Below are 17997 nucleotides of genomic sequence, written 5' to 3' on the forward strand. Positions count from 1 at the left end.
ACCTTAGGGAGGATGCTTAAATGTCATTCAGAATGGCAAAACAGGATAGACATCAAAAGCAGTGGAAGAGAGGAAACAGGATGGGAGTCTACTATAAAGGGTCCCCTGAAATGCTCCACCCAACAGGGGATCCAAGCAGATGCTGAGACTTACAGCAAAACTTTGGGCAGCAAACAGGGAGTCTTGTGGAGGAGGAGGAGGCGTGATAGAAGGACAGGGAGGGGACAGAAGCCCCACAAGGAGACCAACAAAGCTAAACAATCTGAGCCCAGAGAGTCTCACAAAGACTGATACACCAATGGAAGATCATGCATGGAGAGGACCTAAACCCCCTGCTCAGATATAGCTGATTGGCAGCTCAGTCTTCATGTGGGTTTCCTAGTAAGGGGGCCAGGGCTACCTCTGTCATGAACTAGGTCGCCTGCTCTTTGATCACTTGCCCCTGGCAATGCAGCCTTACCAGGCCACAGAGGAAGAAGATCCAGGCAGTCCTGATGAGACTTGATAAGCCCTGGCAAAGGAGGAGAACTCCCCCTTTCAGTGGACTAGGGGAAAGGGATAGGGAGGAACAGGGATGGAGGGTGGGACTTCGAGGAATTAAGGGTGGGGGCTTCAATTGGGATATATAATGAATAAATTGTAAAAAATCAAAATTAAATTAAAGAAAAGAATGTTGAACCTTTCTAGAAGACGTAATTTAGGGTGAGGAATGAGGTTTTATAGCTTGGCCCCAGTTCTTGTTCTCTACCTGCCTGCTTCCTAATTGCTGATGCAATGTGAGGTACTAGTTACATGTTCCTGCTACCATGCTTTCCTCACTACAAGTGACTATATTCCCCATGGAACTGTAAGCAAAAATAAATGCTTTCTCCCATTAAGTTGCTTTGCTGTTTTATCACAGCTATTGTAGTTATCAATGAGATATAGGATCAGTTACATAGAGAAAGCTCTAAAATTACCTTAGTAACTCTCTTAGGAGAAAAAAAGAGAGTGTATCTAGGCAAAGAATGACAATGAAACAGTAATATATCCCTAAGTAATTGTACCATTCTCCAAAAATATAGCCAATTTGGTAAAAACTGGAGACTTGCAAATCTCACTTCAAGAGACTCTGCAGGTCAGTTTCAAAATGATAAGAATGTCTGAGAAAAAATGCTCTCAAGGTCTGTCAACTGTTGTAATATTGTTATAATCAAGACTGTACTTTTCAGGACTGGCTGCAAAGTCCTCCTCTGTGGCCTAGCAAGACTGCTCCTCCTTTGGTGGGTGGGGAGGTCAAAGAGCCTGCCATTGAGTTCCTGTCAGAAATAGTCCCTGTTCCCCTAACTATGGGAAACTAATTGGTTACTGAGCTGCCATGGGCTTCATCCCAGCAAAGGTTCTAGGTTATATCCATACATGGCCCTTGGTGGAGTGTCAGTCTCAGAAAAGACCCCTGTGCCCAGATATATTTGGTCCTTGTGGAGCTCCTATCCTTTCCACGTCATATTAATTCCCCCTTCTTTCATATGATTCCCTGTACTCTGCCACAGGTTTGGTTATGAGTCTTAGTATCTGCTTTAATACACTGCTAGGTAGAGTCTTTCAGGGGCCCTCTGCAGCAGGCTCCTGTCCTGTTACTTGTTTTCTCCTATGTCCAATGCACATCCCATTTGTTTTTCTAAGTCCTGAAGATACCTGATAAAACAGGGTCAGATGAAAGGGAAGGAGGTCCTCCCCAATCAGTGGACTTTGAAAGGGGCAAGGAGGAGATGAGGGAGGGAGGGAGGGAGGGTTTGGAAGGAAATGAGGGAGCGGGATACAGCTGGGATACAGAGTTAATAAAACGTAACTAATAATAAAAAAATAAAATAACTTTGTAGCTGAAATGGTTTGGTTTAACTGGATCAAATGGGTACAAAGGGGAGATGGATACACAATAGCACAGGCTTTTTGTGGTCAAAGAATAATGAATATCTGACATCAGAGACTTTGAATGGTCAGTATAAGAAAGGAATAAAGTTAATGGATACTTGAGCAGATGTGTCAGATAGTATGCAAAAATTAAAAATGGATAAAATGAAATAGAAAAAAACAAACCTAAAATTGAATAGATTGGAGATACATGTGTTAAGTTTTGTCTAGCTGTAGCTTCATGAACTTAAAATAAAGCTGTTTGGAAAGAAAAAAAGGACTGTACTTTTGTTATGTAGAGCTACAAATCAACTAGAGATGTAGTAAATTAAATGTAGGACTTATAGATAAGAGGATGTGGAATTAAAGAGAGCTATATCTGTGTGTGCTGAGAGAACATGAAGACCAGCTCAACAGATTTCTCTTTCATGCTAAAAAGAAAGCCATATTTATTCTGAACCATTTCATAAGCCAAATATTTTTTACTAATGATATTATACAATTTTTGTTTTTAATATTGTTCAGAATGATTAAATATAGAGATTATATTGGACCCCCAAATATATTATCTTCATTATTCTCTAGCTGATTATCCAGTTTGGGAATTATGTACCCTCAAGTCCACTGGGCCTTGGTACCCATCATCTTTCCTCTCTTGTCCATTTCTCTGTTTGTTCATTCTATCAGAAAGCATGTGGGTATAAGGCAAAGAGATACATGCAAATTAATCAATTTTGCCTCATAGTAAAAGGTTTGGTATAAGAGATTACTACTAATGGCTGAAATGAACCCTGAGACTGTCTGCAGATTTCATTTATCCTCATTATCTGGCCCCTTGTTAGAAATGTGGCTTCACTGAAAGTTATTATTCTCTAATACAGTGACCCTCAACATAAGAGCATTAAAAAAAGTGCTCTCTCTCTCTTTTATAATACATGGTCCATATTATGTTCTCTACAGCAGCATAGTCAAAGCTTAACAAACCCTCTTCTATCTCTAAGGAAAATGCTTGTCCTATAATACGCTAGCAGTACTACAAAAGGGTCCTGCTTTTAACACTGAGCTTAATCACTGAGCAGACAATCTGAGTAGGTTAAAATACGATGAAAAAAAAAAGTCACCTGGCCAACAGTATAACTGCCTATTATTAAATTGTGCGCCAGCTAAGCTGAATGGTCTCCATGAAACCTTTGGCCACTGAGGTCTACAATTATGTGCAAAGTCCTGACACTTAAAGCTAAATCTGAACCTGAGATATTTTGGCCAAGAATGTCAAATACTTTCTTTGGGTGTTATCTCAGCCAACAGCAGGACCACTTTCATTCATTCCTGTTTCACAACCTCATGCTCTTTCAATGGTATGGACATGTCTCACCACACTCTTTTCCAGTGAGTTCATAGTGAACAACATACAGAAATATATAGCAGGAGGTCGGAGAATTCAGAGTTGTTTGGCAGGCCTTTTTGGATGAAATTATTTGGCAAAATATACCTTATAGCTAGCAACACTTCTAGTTACACACCATTCTCAAAAGACTGACCTGTCAGGCTTAATATTCCAACACCATTGAAGTAAATGGAAGGACTCAGTTCTTAATGAGAGAAGAAGAGATGTTTGGCACACTCCCAACTCTTTCAAGGCTTGAATTACTGATGACATACCTATCCATTTAGAAAGAAGCCTAGTATATTGTGACCAGAAACAAATGCTGCACAAGATAGTCCATAGGTGTGACTCTAGAGTCTGCATCTTCCATACTTCTAGGTAGAAAAACTTGATGCTTCTTTTCTCCGAAAATACTACAAACCCACAGTGCTATATATTTTGTTCTCTAAAACCCATCACAACACAGTACATTTTGTCCCTTTCCAACTCAGCCTTTAACAACAGAGACTTTTCCTAGTGAAAGCAAATTTAACCAAAGAGATGACAACACCTCAAACCTGGGCATACATACTTCGGGTTTGTGATCTAGAATAATTCTGTGGGTAAGATTTTACTTGCAGAAGCAGATAGTGATCTGTATAGATAGTACTCAGTAGTTACCCCCAAACTCAGCACTACCAAAACTTTTGGCTGGACAGTGGTGGTGTACACCTTTAATTCCAGCACTTGGGAAGCAGAAGCAGATGGATATCTTTAAGTTTGAGAACAGCCTGGTTTACAGACTGAGTTCCAGAACAGCCAAGGCTGAGCTAGAGAAAGCCTGTCTCAGAAAAAAAAAAAAAAAAATTTCTAGACTGCATATTCTCTAGATTCTCTATTCAAGTTTTCAGTCATGTGGCTAGATGTATCTTTTTGCTCACCAGTATAAATGAAAATTCTGTAGTTCTGCAGGTGTCTATCTGGTTAATATGACCCCTTTAGAAACTGGGTAGTTTATAAATTTTAAAAGTCTTTCTAGAATTTGGATCTCTCTCTCTCTCTCTCTCTCTCTCTCTCTCTCTCTCTCTCTCTCTCTCCTTTTAGTAGCTTTTAATTTGTAAATTGTAACAACTGTGACCATGAATATATTTGTCAATAAGAAGAGATACACACATGTAACTTCTCTTTAGAATAATAGAATGGAGGAAAAGGTGGTGTTATTGTCCTGCAATCCCTAGTATAACTAACAGGTAACTTAGCAACTTAAAAATATTTTTCTCTTAAGCTGAGCCAATAAGAAGTACATCTTAGGCTGCTTTTAGCTATCACATACACAGCTGTTGGAGCACTCTCAATACCTCTTGCGAAGTTTTGTAGGTGAAATACCAGTAATATAAATCAAATGTGATAACTGATTACAAATTCATCATTTGGACACTAGTAATATTTTAACATAGCTGAATGTAAAGACTTGCCTCAGGTAATGTATTATTTTTTTTCTTTTTATGTAACAACAATTACAAGTGTCCCCTTGAATAAAATACATATGTGCCCTGTAAATTAGTCACTTTAGCTTAGCAATAATTAGTTCAGTTTCTAAAGACCAGTTCTTAACTTATGTAGTAATAATTTTGATCCATGTAGGAGACTTAGACTGCTAATTTAGTCACAAAGGCCTACAAACAAAAATCAGATAAAACGTTTATTTTACCTAGTAGCTTGACACCAAAGTACCTGAACTGTCTAACAATAACCCCTATGAACTTCCAAAGAATCACTTAAGATGTGAAATAGAGCAGTAATAATGAAGTATTTCATTCAAAAGCTATGAAGCCAAACATATTTATGTACCATTTACAATGAATGTAAATGTTCTTACTCAAAAGTTTACAGTGAATAAATGACAGCTTAGAATGTAACTATAGAAAAAACATTTCTATATTATGACTAATTATAATAAGCATTCAGAAAAACTGAATGCATGAAGCTTCCCATACAAAGTTAAGGCAACATAGATGACCTTTAAATATAAAGTGTGCTTTTCATCAAAAGTTTAAAGAATGTATTCCTACCATTTTTTAAAAAAGGAATGACAAGATTAATTTAAATATGAAGAAACTGAAGTTATTTATATTTTTCAAAGCCTAGGGCTATGACTTAGTTTATTGTTTAAAGGCTGGGGTAGGGAGAGCATCTCTGGCCAAACACATTCTGTAGGAAATGTTTGCCTGATAAGAAATTAAGAAAACTCTTATCCAAGGTCTAGCTGAAGACTGAATATGTGTCTCAATATGGGCTGAATTATTAAAATAACTAATATTGAAATCATGGGGAAGACAATAAGGAAACTATACTGTGTCCTTCTGCAAAGCAAAGTACTAAACTCCCTAACACAACTTTTACTTAGATTTAGATGTAAAATGCTGACTTAAAGGAAGAAATGACACAGTAATAAAATAAGACATTAATAGCTTAGAATATTTTGATACCAAAGAGAATTCTTTGTGAAAATGAAATGTAAAATGCATAATTTAAAAAAAAATGGACTCTTTGATACTTTTTGGGCAACAGTTACATTGACAATGGCCATTTCAAAAGTTAGAGAACTCTTTTTATGATTTCTAAATGGCTGATTCATTCTCTGGATATAAAATAAAACAGAGGCCATTTCTTTTTTAAAGGGAGTTTGTCAGAGAACCACACTCCGTCAGGAGACCTTAGTCCAACCTTTTCAACTTCCTAGTATAGAAACTGAGGTCCAGAAAGGTCATAGAACCCAAGTCTCCTTTTTCTCAGCAGTTTGAAAAAATTAAATGCTGGGGATACTTGCAAACTGCATATAAAAGGACTGTAACTGAACCTCCAGGGAAGGAGAATGAAGGCAGTCTGGATTTTAGGGAAAAAAAAAAAAAACAAACCAAAACAAAACAAAAAAACTTCCTCCACCAAACAATACACACAGGAAGGCAAGAGACCTGAGAATGGACTCTGTTACCCATTCACTCAGGGTGCAAATATTAATGGACTAAACCTGGTTCTAAGAACTTGCTCTACTGCTTGTTTACCTGATAGGCTTCTCTGTAGGTGTCCAGTAAGTGCAAAGCATTCCTTTCCCAATGTTCCACAGCACTCTAAACAACACTCAAAGCAAAGCTTCATGATAAGGACTGAATTTCTATAACCACAGTAGCATCTTTTACTACATCTCAAGGTCCTTCTGAAAATAATAATGAGGAGCAATTTCCAGATCCAGGTAGACTGTTTGATTTTTCAGTTCTTGTTTGCCTTGTGTTCATAAAGGTAGGAATTTGAAGGCAGAGGAAAATCAGAACATAATGTACATCATAGCTGCAGAAAATAATCAAGGGGAAAATAGACTGTATATATGCAATTAGAAGTCATTTCACTTGGTGACTTTGTGAGTCATGCTACCCATGTCTGTATGAATGGGGACTCTGTTTTTGGTTGTACATTAAGAGGACCTAAATAAAATGGAAACATTTATGGGGGAAGAAAAGTGAAAAGGAGAATATTAACTTTTAAAATATGGGGGGAGGGGGGTATCCAAGGTGGTGGTGACCAGTATGCACCGTATCTGAGGGACACAGAATCCAAAACTCTGAAATCAGTGAGTGGAGGGGCAGCTGAAGCCAGAACATCAACACTGAGGCTTCCTGGGCAAGAGGGGACAACCTGTGAGCTGGAACAGTTTGGATCCAAGTCACCCATGTGTTAATATTTAGGCAGTCTGCTTCTGGGTTGTCTAGCAACCTCTGATGTCATCATGTGTCCTCTGATAGGCAGGCATGGTTAAGTTGCTCCTTAAGAGGACCAACTAGCCACTTTGTCATTCTCTTGCCCTCTTGCTCTCTTACTCTCTCAAGCTCTCTCTCTTTTCTCTGTTGGGGCAGCCCCTTCCCCCTATCATGTCTCGATCTCTCCTTCTCTCTTTCTCTTCATCTCCATCCAATAAACTTCTTTTATATAAAATCTGTTGTGCACATCATCATTTCATTGGTACTAATACCATGGACATCTCCAGGGTCTGAGAGTGGCAAATATTCCACCCCCCTGCACTTCCCCTTGCCCCAAGCATGGGCCTCCCTGCTTGTAGGTGACTTGGTTGTCCCAAGCTCGAGCCTCTGAGCTCAGTGACTGAGATAGCACAGGTGGCAGCAGTAGGGCCTCCCAGTTCTGAGACTGCGGTGCTGGCTAGCCAAAGCAGGAACCTCCATGTTGGTGACTGACACAGAAGAGAAGTCTGCCCAAAGTACGGGTCTCCCAACCTGGTGGCCAAACAGTGGTTGCCACTGAGCTGATAGACCTCCTACACTTTCGTTTGCCCTTGCAGGCCCAAATCTGAGAGTAGAGAACAAGGGGGAACCCCTGTGCTTTCTGATTAGGCCTGCTAGCTAGAGTCAGTGAGTGAGCCTTCAAGTGATTGTGTGCAGTACCCCAGATTCAGGGTCCCTCTACGCTAGCAGCCAGACATCTGATCCCCCCCCCCCCACTGTGTGCAATGTAGGGATCCTTGGGACAGTGTTCTCAACATTGAAGGCCCTGTTCTGTGGGTCTACCAGTGGAGTCCAGGCAAATAATTCCTGGAGCCCAGACAGATTTGAATATAAGGCCAGTACAACAGGCTTGTAGGCCACTGAGGTATTCAGGGCACCCGCACATGCATATTGCAACCACAAACACAGCCCGCAACCCCTCCTGCACTTAAGCTCCACCCTTCCAGGCATCTACATGCTCTGGCACCCTGTCCTTCAAGGCACACTTACATGCACACTCCTGCGCTTGTGCACCCGTGCCTGTGACCTGCCTCCCTTAGCCACAGTTGAAACACCAACATCCACTCTCAAACCGGTGGACATCTCTCATCATCCTGAAAAATATTCCACATACCAGAGACAGACAGACCCAGTCTGAAGTACAGATTCCAGGAACAAACAGTGAAGGTTACAGATGGATAAAAGTAGGCATGAAATCACACCCAGCAAAAGTCAGGATGTCGTGGGTTCACCAGCAAACTCAAAAATCGATGGATATTCTAATTCATCAGAAACACAGGAAAATGATCTCAAATCTATGCTTATCCAGTTATTAGAGGCACATAAAGAAGAAACAAAGCTCTCAAAGAAATACAGGCAAACATCCAAACAAATGGAGGCACATGCAGAGGCACATAGAGAGAAAACTAACAAAAAAATAGAAATTATGGAAAGACAAGAATCCACATTCAAACAGATGAAGGAAATAGTGAAAGTCAGGGAAACAGGATTAAAATCAATAAAGAAAACAAAAACAGAGAAAACCATGGAGCTGGAAAACTTAGGAAAAAGATCAGGAACCACAAAGGTAAGCATCACCAACAGAATACAAGAGATGGAAGAGAGGATATCAGGCACCGAGGATACAACTGCAGAAATTAATACATCTCTCAAAGAAAAAGTAAAATCAGAAAAGTCCCAAACACGAAACATCCAAGAAATCAAGGAACGAAATGAAAAGAAAGAATCTAAGAATAAATAGGAATAGATGAAAAAGAAGATTCCAGGCTCTAAGGTCTAAAAAATATTTTCAGGAAAATCATAGAAAAAAAAATCCCAACTTCAAGAAAGAGATGTCCATAAACATACAAGAGGCTTACAGAACACCAAATAGACTAGACCAGAAAAGAAACTCCTCATGTCACATAACAGTCAAAATACTAAATCTTCAGAACAAAGAAAAAATATTAAAAGCCGCAAGGGAAAAAGACCAAGTAACATACAAAGGTAGACCTATCAGAATCACACTAGACTTCTCAACAGAAAGCAGGAAAGCCAGATGGGCCTGATCAGATGTCATGCAGACTCTAAGAGACTACAGATGCCAAGCCAGACTACTACACCCAGAAAGCTTTCAATCAACATAGATGGAGAAAAACAAAATATTCCAGGACAAAACTAAACTTAAACAATACCTATACAGCACCCCAGCCTTACAGAAGATACTACAAGGAAAATTCCAATAAAAATCAACTACACTCAAGAAAATACAGGATATAGATAACTTCAAAACAAAACAAAACAAAAAAACAAGCATAGAATCACAGTAACACCACCACTCCACAGTAAAAGGAACTAACATTCATTGGTCACTATTAATCTATCAACATCAATGGACTCAACTCTCCAATAAAATACACAGATTAACAGAGTGGTTGTGGAAACAGGAACCAACATTCTGCTGCATCAAAGAAACACAACTCTGCAACAAAGATAAACACTACCTCAGAGTAAAGGGGTGGAAAAAGGTTTTTCAAGAAAACAAGCTGGGATAGCTATCCTAATATTGAATAAAATAGACTTTCAACCAAAATTAATCAAAAAAGATGAGGAGGGGCAGTTTATTCTCAGCAAAGGAAAAATCCACCAGGAGGATATCACAATCCTGAACATCTATGCAAGAGCACCAGAATTTGTAAATGTAACATTATTAAAGCTAAAATCACACAATGATCCCAACACCTTAACAGTGGGAGACTTCAACACTCCACGCCCACCAAGGGACAGATTATCTAGACAGAAGCTAAATAGGAAAATGATGCCACTTACAGAGGTCCTAAATTAAATGGACCTAATAGATATCTACAGAACATTTCAACCAAACTCAAAAGAGTATACCTTCTTTTCAGCACCTCATGGAACCTTCTCAAAAACTGACAAATTAGGCACGTGCAAAGCAAGCCTCAACAGATACAAGAAGACCGAAGTAATCCCTTGTATCCTATCAGACCACTATGGCTTAAAACTAGACCTCAAGGATAACAGAAATAACAAAAAGTTTATATACACATGGAAATTAAACAACTCTCTACTCAATGACTGCTTGGAAAAAAGAAATTAGAGACTTCCTAAAATTCAAGGAAAATAAAGAGACAACTTACCCAGACTTATGGGACACAATGAAAGCAGTGTTAAGAGGAAAGTTCATAGAACTAAGTGCCTCCAGGAAGAAGCTGGAGACATCTCATACAAGCAACATAATGGCACACCTGGAAGTCCTAGGAGAAAAAAAAAGAACAGACACACCCAAGAGGAGTAGATGACTGGAAATAATCAAACTCAGAGTAGAAATCAATGAATTAGAAACAAAGAAAACAATTCAAAGAAACAAAAAGACCAAGAACTGGTTCTTTGAGAAAATCAACAAGATAGACAAACCTTTAGCTAAACTAACTAAAAAGCAGAGAGAAACTAGACAAATCAGAAAAAAGAGAAATGAAAAGGGGACATAATGACAGACACTGAGGAAATCCAAACAGTCAACAGGTCTTAGTATAAAAGCTTATATGCCACAAAATTTGAAAATCTAAATGAAATGGACAATTTTCATGATACATTCCATTTACCAAAATAAAATCAAGAACAAGGAAATAGATTAAATAGACCTATATCTCCCAAGGAAATAGAAGCAGTCATCAAAATTCTCCCTTCCAAAAAAGTCCAGGGCCAGTTGGTTTCAGGGCAGAATTCTACCAGACCATCAAAGAAGAGCTAACTACAATTCTCTTCAAACTATTCCACAAAATAGAAACAGAAGGAACATTACCAAACTCATTCTCTAAAGCCACAGTCACCTTGATACCTAAACTACACAATGACCCAAGCAAAAAAACAAACAAACAAACAAAAAAACAAAAAAACAAACAAAACAAAACACACACACACACACAAAAAAAAAACCTTCAGACCTATTTCTCTTATGAACATTGATGCAAAAATACTCAACAAAATACTCACAAACCGAATCGAAGAATACATCAAAGATATCATCTGGAATGCAGCCTAGCACACATATTGTTCCAAGCATTTTGTAAAGGGAGTTGAAGGTAGTGGAGAGTGGAGCTGAGCCTCAGGAGGCCTCCCTAGGGCCACAGCAGCAGGAAGTTGCCCCTCCCCCTGCCCCGCCAAGGCTGATGGTGCAAGAAGTGCAGGAAGGGGGCCGGGGGTACCCGCCCCAGGCCAGCAGAAGTCATGAACTCCAATGTAGAGAACCAGGGAGGGAGGTTGGGATTGGGAGGGAATGAGGAAGGGGGCTACAGCTGGGATACAAAGTTAATAAAATGTAATTAATATAAAAAAACATAGCTTTTTCATATTTCAAGGTTTCCTTCCAGGATACACAATAAATACCTGGTTAGTTGTAATACCTGGTTTTAAAACAAAAAAAAAGGAGAGAGAATCTGCCTCCCCACATCATCCGCCTAGTGTACAAGGAGGTGACAACACTGATGGCAGACCCACCTGATGGCATTAAAGTCTTCCCCAATGAGGAGGATCTCACGGACCTGCAGGTCACCATTGAGGGCCCTGAGGGGACCCCTTATGCAGGAGGTCTGTTCTGCATGAAGCCCCCACTGGGCAAGGACTTCCCTGCTTTCCCACCCAAGGGCTACTTCCTGACTAAGATCTTCCACCCAAATGTGGGTCACAATGGTGAGATCTGTGTCAACGTTTTCAAGAGGGAATGGACAGCTGAGTTGGGCATCCAACATGTGCTGCTAACTCAGAGTCTGCACGCAACAAAGAAGCAGGCTGCCTGCTTTTGGAGAACTGCAAAGAGTATGCTGCCTGGGCCGTCTGCTCACAGAAATCCATGGGGGTGTAGGTGGCACCAGCAGTGGGAGGGCTGAGGCTATTGGGGACTTTGCCAGTCCCCAAATACTGTGGGCTACAGCCTCCTCCACTAACCCTATGACCCCAGGGGTCCTAGGAGGAGCTGAGAGTCCCATGGCCAAAAAACATGCAGGTGAGCAAGATAAGAAGATGGCAGCCAAGAAAAAGTTGGGACAAGAAGCGGGCACTGAGACAACTGTAGTGGGCCCTTCTCTCTACTTTGTTCCTTCTGTTCTGTCCCTCCCACTCTGTCTCTAAGTTATTTAAATTATGGCTATGGTGGGGGAGGGAGTGGGGAGCACCAGAACCTGGATTTGTTTTTTTTTTTAATTAAAAAAAATGGAAAAACAGAAACAAACAAAACAAAACAAAATAAACAAACAAAAAAAAAAGATATCATCCACCATGACCAAGTAGGCTTCATCCCAGGCATGCAGGGGTAGTTCAGTATATGGAAATCCATCAATGTAATCCACCATATAAATAAATGGAAGGAGAAAAACCACATGATCATCTCCTTAGATGCTGAAAAAGCATTTGACCAAAATCCAACACCCATTCATGTTTAAAGTCTTGAAGAGATCAGGGAGACAAGACACATACATAAACATAGTAAAGGCAACATACAGCAAGCCTATAGACAACATCAAACTAAATGGAAAGAAACTTTAATCAGTCCCACTGAAAACAGGGACAAGGCAAGCCTGTCCAATCTCTCCATATCTCCTCAACACAGTTCTTGAAGTCCTTGCTAGAGCAATAAGAATTAAAGGAGATCAAGGGGATACACATTGGAAAGGAAGAAGCCAAAGTATCATATTTGGAGATGATATGATAGTATACATGACTGACCCCAAAAATTTAACCAGAGAACTCCTTCAGCTAATAAACATCAACAGCAAAGTGGCTGGATACAAAATTAAGTAAAAAAAAAAAAAAAACCAAACAAACAAAAACAAACAAACAAAAAAACAAACAAACAACCATCAGTTGCCCTCTTGTATACGAAAGACAAAAGGACCAAGAAAGAAATTAGGGAAACAACACCCTTCACAATAGCCACTAATAACATAAAGTACCTTGGTGTAACTCTGACCAAGCAAGTGAAAGACCTATTTGAAAAAAAAAATAGTCTCTGAAGAAAGAAACTGAAGAAGATATCAGAAGATGGAAAGATCTCCAAATGCTCATGGATTGGTAGGATTAACATAGTGAAAATGGCCACCCTGCCCAAAGCAATCTACAGATTCAATGTAATTCCCATCAAAATACCAACACAATTCTTTACAGAACTTGAAAGAAAAATTCTCAAATTCATATGGAAAAACAAAAATCCCTGAATTTCTAAAACAACACTGTACAACAACAGATCATCTGGAGATTTCTTCATCCCTCATGTTAAGTTGTACTACAGAGCAATAGTAATAAAAACTGCATGGTGCTGGCATAGAAACAGGATGGTAAATCAATAGATTTGAATAGATGACCCAGAAACAAACCCACACACCTACAGATATTGATTTTTGACAAAGTAGCCAAAACCATACAATGGAAAAAAAAAAAAAAAGACAGCATCTTTAGAAATGGTGCTGGTCTAACTGGATGTCTACATGTAGAAAAATGCAAATAGATCCATACTTATCACCCTGCACAAAACTAAAGTCCAAGTGGATCAAAGACCTCAAAATAAAACCAGACACATTAAACCTGTTAGAAGAAAATGTGGTGAAGAGCCTTGGCCTCACTGGTACAAGAGACATCTTCCTGAAAAGAACACCAATAGCACAGGCTCCAAGATCAACAACAATAAATGGGACCTCATAAAATTGAAAAGCTTCTGTAAAGAAAATGACACTATCCTCAGAACAAAAGGACAGCCTACAGATTAGGAAAGGATCTTCACCAGCCCTATATCTGACTGAGGGGTAATATCCAGAATATATAAAGAACTCAAAAAGTTAAACAGCAACAAATCAAGTAATCCAATTAAAAAATAGGGTATAGAACTAAATAGAGAATTCTCTATAGAGGAATATCTAATGACAGAGAAACACTTAAAGAAATGCCCAATATCCATAGTCATCAGGGAAATGCAAATCAAAACGACCTTGAGTTTTCACCTGACACCCAGCAGAATGGCTAAGATCAAAAACTCAAATGAGAACACATGATGGAGAGGACATGGAGAAAGGGGAACCCACCTCCATTGCTGGTAGGAATGTAAATTTGTACATCCACTTTGGTACTCAATCTGGTGCTTTCTCAGACAATTAAGAACAGTGCTTCGTCAAGATCTATCTATAGCATTCCTAGGCATATATCCAAAATATAATCCAAAATATATTCAAGTATACAATAAGGACCTCTGCTCTTCCATGTTCATAGCAGCTTTATTTGTAATAGCCAGAATTTGGAAACAACCCAGATGTTCCTCAGTTCAGGAATGGATACAGAAATTGTGGTACATTCACACAATGGAATACTATTTAGCAATTACAAACATGGAAATCAAGAAATTTCAGGCAATTGGTGGGAACTAGAAAAGATCATCCTGAGTGAGTTATCCCAGATGTAGACACATGGCATATACTCACTTATAAGTGGATATTAGACATATAGAATAAACATACTAAAATCTGTAACCCTAAAGAAGCTAAGCAATAAGGAGGAACCTGGAAAAGATGCTCAAACCTCATTCAGAAAGGCAAATGGGGTGGACACTGGAAGAGGTAGAAAACAGGGAACAGAACAGGAGCCTACCATAGAGGGCCTGTGAAAGACTCTACCCAGCAAGGTATCAAAGCAGAGGCTGAGACTCATACTCAAACTTTAGGCAGAATGCATGAAATTTTATGAAAGGATGAGAAAGAAAGACCGCTAGGGGACACACGCTTCACAAGGAGAGCAACAGAATAAAAAATCTAGACCAAGGGAATTCTGAGACAGATAACTCAACTATGGACCCTTCATGGAGATAACCTGGAACTCTTTCACAGATGTAGCCCATAGACTCAGTCTCCAATTGGGTTCCCAAGTAAGGGGTATAGGGTCTGTCTCTGACATGAACTCAGTTGGCTGGGTCTTTGATCACCTCCCTCTGTGTGGGGAGCACCCTTTCCAGGCCACAGAGGAAGACAATGCAGCCAGTCCTGATGAGACTTGACAGGCTAGGGTCAGAGGGAAAAGGAGGAGGACCTGTCTTATCCGTGGACATGTGGAGAGGCATGGGAGGAGATGAGGAAGGGAGGGTGGGATTAGGAGGGAATGAAGGAGGAAGCCACAGCTGGGTTACAAAGTGAACAAACTATAATTATAAAAAGTAAAGAAATTAAAAAATATAGGGGGATAATGACAGTAGCCAATTTGTTCATCTCCTTTGTTTATTCTCATGAAGGATGTTACAGAAGAGCCCTATTATTAACTGAACCAGATACATCAGAAATGGAACTGTCAGCACTCAAGAGGTGTGTATTAGAGGTTCTTTTGAAAATGAAGCACAGCTTTCTGAGTAGCACGAGTCCTCAAGGCTCTCATACAATGACAGATGCTTTGTTATATTAGGGACACAGAGAGACTACAGACATGAGGTCTAGCTTTAATGGAACAGATTTTTGAATCACACAGAATCATGCTGGCCAGCATATTAAGCATGGGATGATTCCATGTAAGTATGATATACTAAAAAATGAACCAAAAAGCTGTCTTTGAAGCCAGATAAGGAAGAAAAAACTCTTCAATTTGTACAATTGTCATTAAAATAGCTAAATATCATCTAGCCTCCTACTTTAGGGTGTGTTAGAAAACATTTGTTCTTCATGCCTTTAAATATTCTTCCCTCTAATGCTCAGAAGTAAAAGATTCCTGATTTTAATTTAGAAAATATTTTGACTCCTATCAGCAATGTGGTACATTATATCCCAACAAAATCATGGGTAGCATGCATGCCATATAAGTTCTACAAAAACAAAGCCTATTCATTTATACCATCCTGAAAATGAGCAGTTGAAGTGACTATACCTAGAATCCACTCTTCAAACTGTTCATTGTCTTTTGTCTTATACCCTTTCACATTGTTTTAAAAGAAAACACAAAACCCAAGCAGTGAAACTATACTAGATTCAGGCTCTGTGTCATTTTGGAAGATTGCAACATGCTACATGATGTTTCTTTATTTCTAAATTGCCACATCTGTCAGTCATCCTGTCATTTAGAATTAACATAATGCTGTCAGGGGAAGAACACTGAACATTGGTGGTGACAAGTTTTTATGTTCAAACACAAGGGAAATTTTGTTGGAATTCTCCCTGGTGAATAATTTTCCTCATTTAACAATCATTTTAGCCTTGCAGGTGGATAGGACAACATATCAGTTAATGGATTTTATTCACTTTTCATACCTTTAAAAGATGCCTTTAATTAGGTATTCTACTGAAGCAACATTCATCATCAGTGGCCCTATTCCACCTGCTGCTTATAACAAATGCACTATAAAATTCTCCATTAAAATTATTTAGTAATTTTGTTTTCTGCTATGGCATAAGCACGTACAACACTCTGCATTTCATATTAAAATTAAATATAAAAAAATAGGGTGCTTATTCAGGGAAAGGAGTTCTGATTACTTGACAATGTGAAGTTTCTTAAAGAGGTTATAGCTTTCATAATATAGTTGACTTCTCAAAATGAACAATCAAAAATACATAATTAATAAACAAATAGAGGCCATAAGGCCATCTTCCTAGTTTTCTTTTACATAATAATCACACATATAACTAAACATGAAAATGTACTGATACACAGACAAAGAATGTAAAGATGAGGGAGGTGGCTACAATCAGGATGTAAAGTGAATCAATTAAAAAAGTAATTAAAAAATAAGAATGTAAAGAAACATAGTTTAGGATAGCCAAAGCCAACAACAAGAAGTGCACATGTTTGCTATGGAGGTAATGTTTTCCAACCATTTTCAGTCTACAGCTGCCTTAATCTGTGCTTGTAGATTCTACAAATGCTACAAAGGTCCTGACTGTATTAAAAAATAAAATGGTGAGATTATGAGGGACTTACGTTTCTGTTTTATAATTTAAAGTTTTTGGTTTTCTTCAGTAAGTCAAAATTACTAAGGATACTCACTCTCTCACTCCTTCCCTTCCCCTTCCCATCCTCCCCCCCCTCTCTTTCTGGATTAGGCTATTGATAATCACTTGGGTTTTCACTGTGTGGTTATTGTGAAAAGCACTGCTAAGAGCTTTTTAATATAAATTATTGTTTTAATATCTATCTTAAATTAATTTGGGCATACATCTAAGAATGGAATTGTATCAGCTTATACTTAAAAATATTTTAAGTTCCATCTTGATACCTTGTTTAAATTAGCAATGGTTTTCATGATTAGTAAAGGCAAACTTTAGACTGTCCTTCCCAAAAAACATCATTCTCTTTTCAACCACAATTGTAGCACCCCTAAAACTAATATTCTCATTCTTATAGTTAAATGCGACCTCATGAAACTTAAAAACTTCTGTAAAGCAAAGGACACTATCTTCAAAACAAAAGGACACCCTACAAATTAGGAAAGAATCTTCACCAACCCTATATCCAGAAAATATATTATTCTAATATTATATATTATATATGTATTATATTACATATAATAATATATAATATGTTATATATATATTATATATAGGGCTAATATCCAGAATATATTAAGAACTCAAGAAGTGAAACAGCAAAAAATCAAGTAATCCAATTAAAAAATGGGGTACAGAGCTAAACAGAGAATTCTCTGCAGAGGAATATCGAATGGCAGCGAAACACTTAAAGAAATGCTCATCCTCATTAGCCATCAGGGAAATGCAAATCAAAATGATTCACCTTACACCTATCAGAATGGCTAAGATAAAAAACTCAAGAGACAACACATGCTGGAGAGGTTGTGGAGAAAGGGGAACCCTCCTCCACTGCTGGTGGGAATGTAAACTTGTACAACCACTCTGGAAAGCAATCTGGCGCTTTCTCAGACAACTATGAATAGCACTTCCTCAAGATCCAGCTATACCACTCCAGGCA

General features: G+C 38.7%; 1 protein-coding gene and 1 pseudogene across 2 annotated transcripts in view; one reads left to right on the forward strand and one right to left on the reverse strand.

Moving 5' to 3' along the window:
- The window catches only part of Ammecr1 (AMMECR nuclear protein 1), a 169179-nt gene that overhangs the window by 19382 nt on the left and 131800 nt on the right, over positions 1-17997 (reverse strand). The gene's annotated exons all lie outside the window — the stretch shown is intronic.
- On the forward strand, positions 11457-12127 carry LOC132650117 (ubiquitin-conjugating enzyme E2 S-like; annotated as a pseudogene).

This window comes from Meriones unguiculatus, chromosome X, assembly GCF_030254825.1.
Source record: "Meriones unguiculatus strain TT.TT164.6M chromosome X, Bangor_MerUng_6.1, whole genome shotgun sequence".
Lineage (NCBI taxonomy): Eukaryota > Metazoa > Chordata > Mammalia > Rodentia > Muridae > Meriones > Meriones unguiculatus.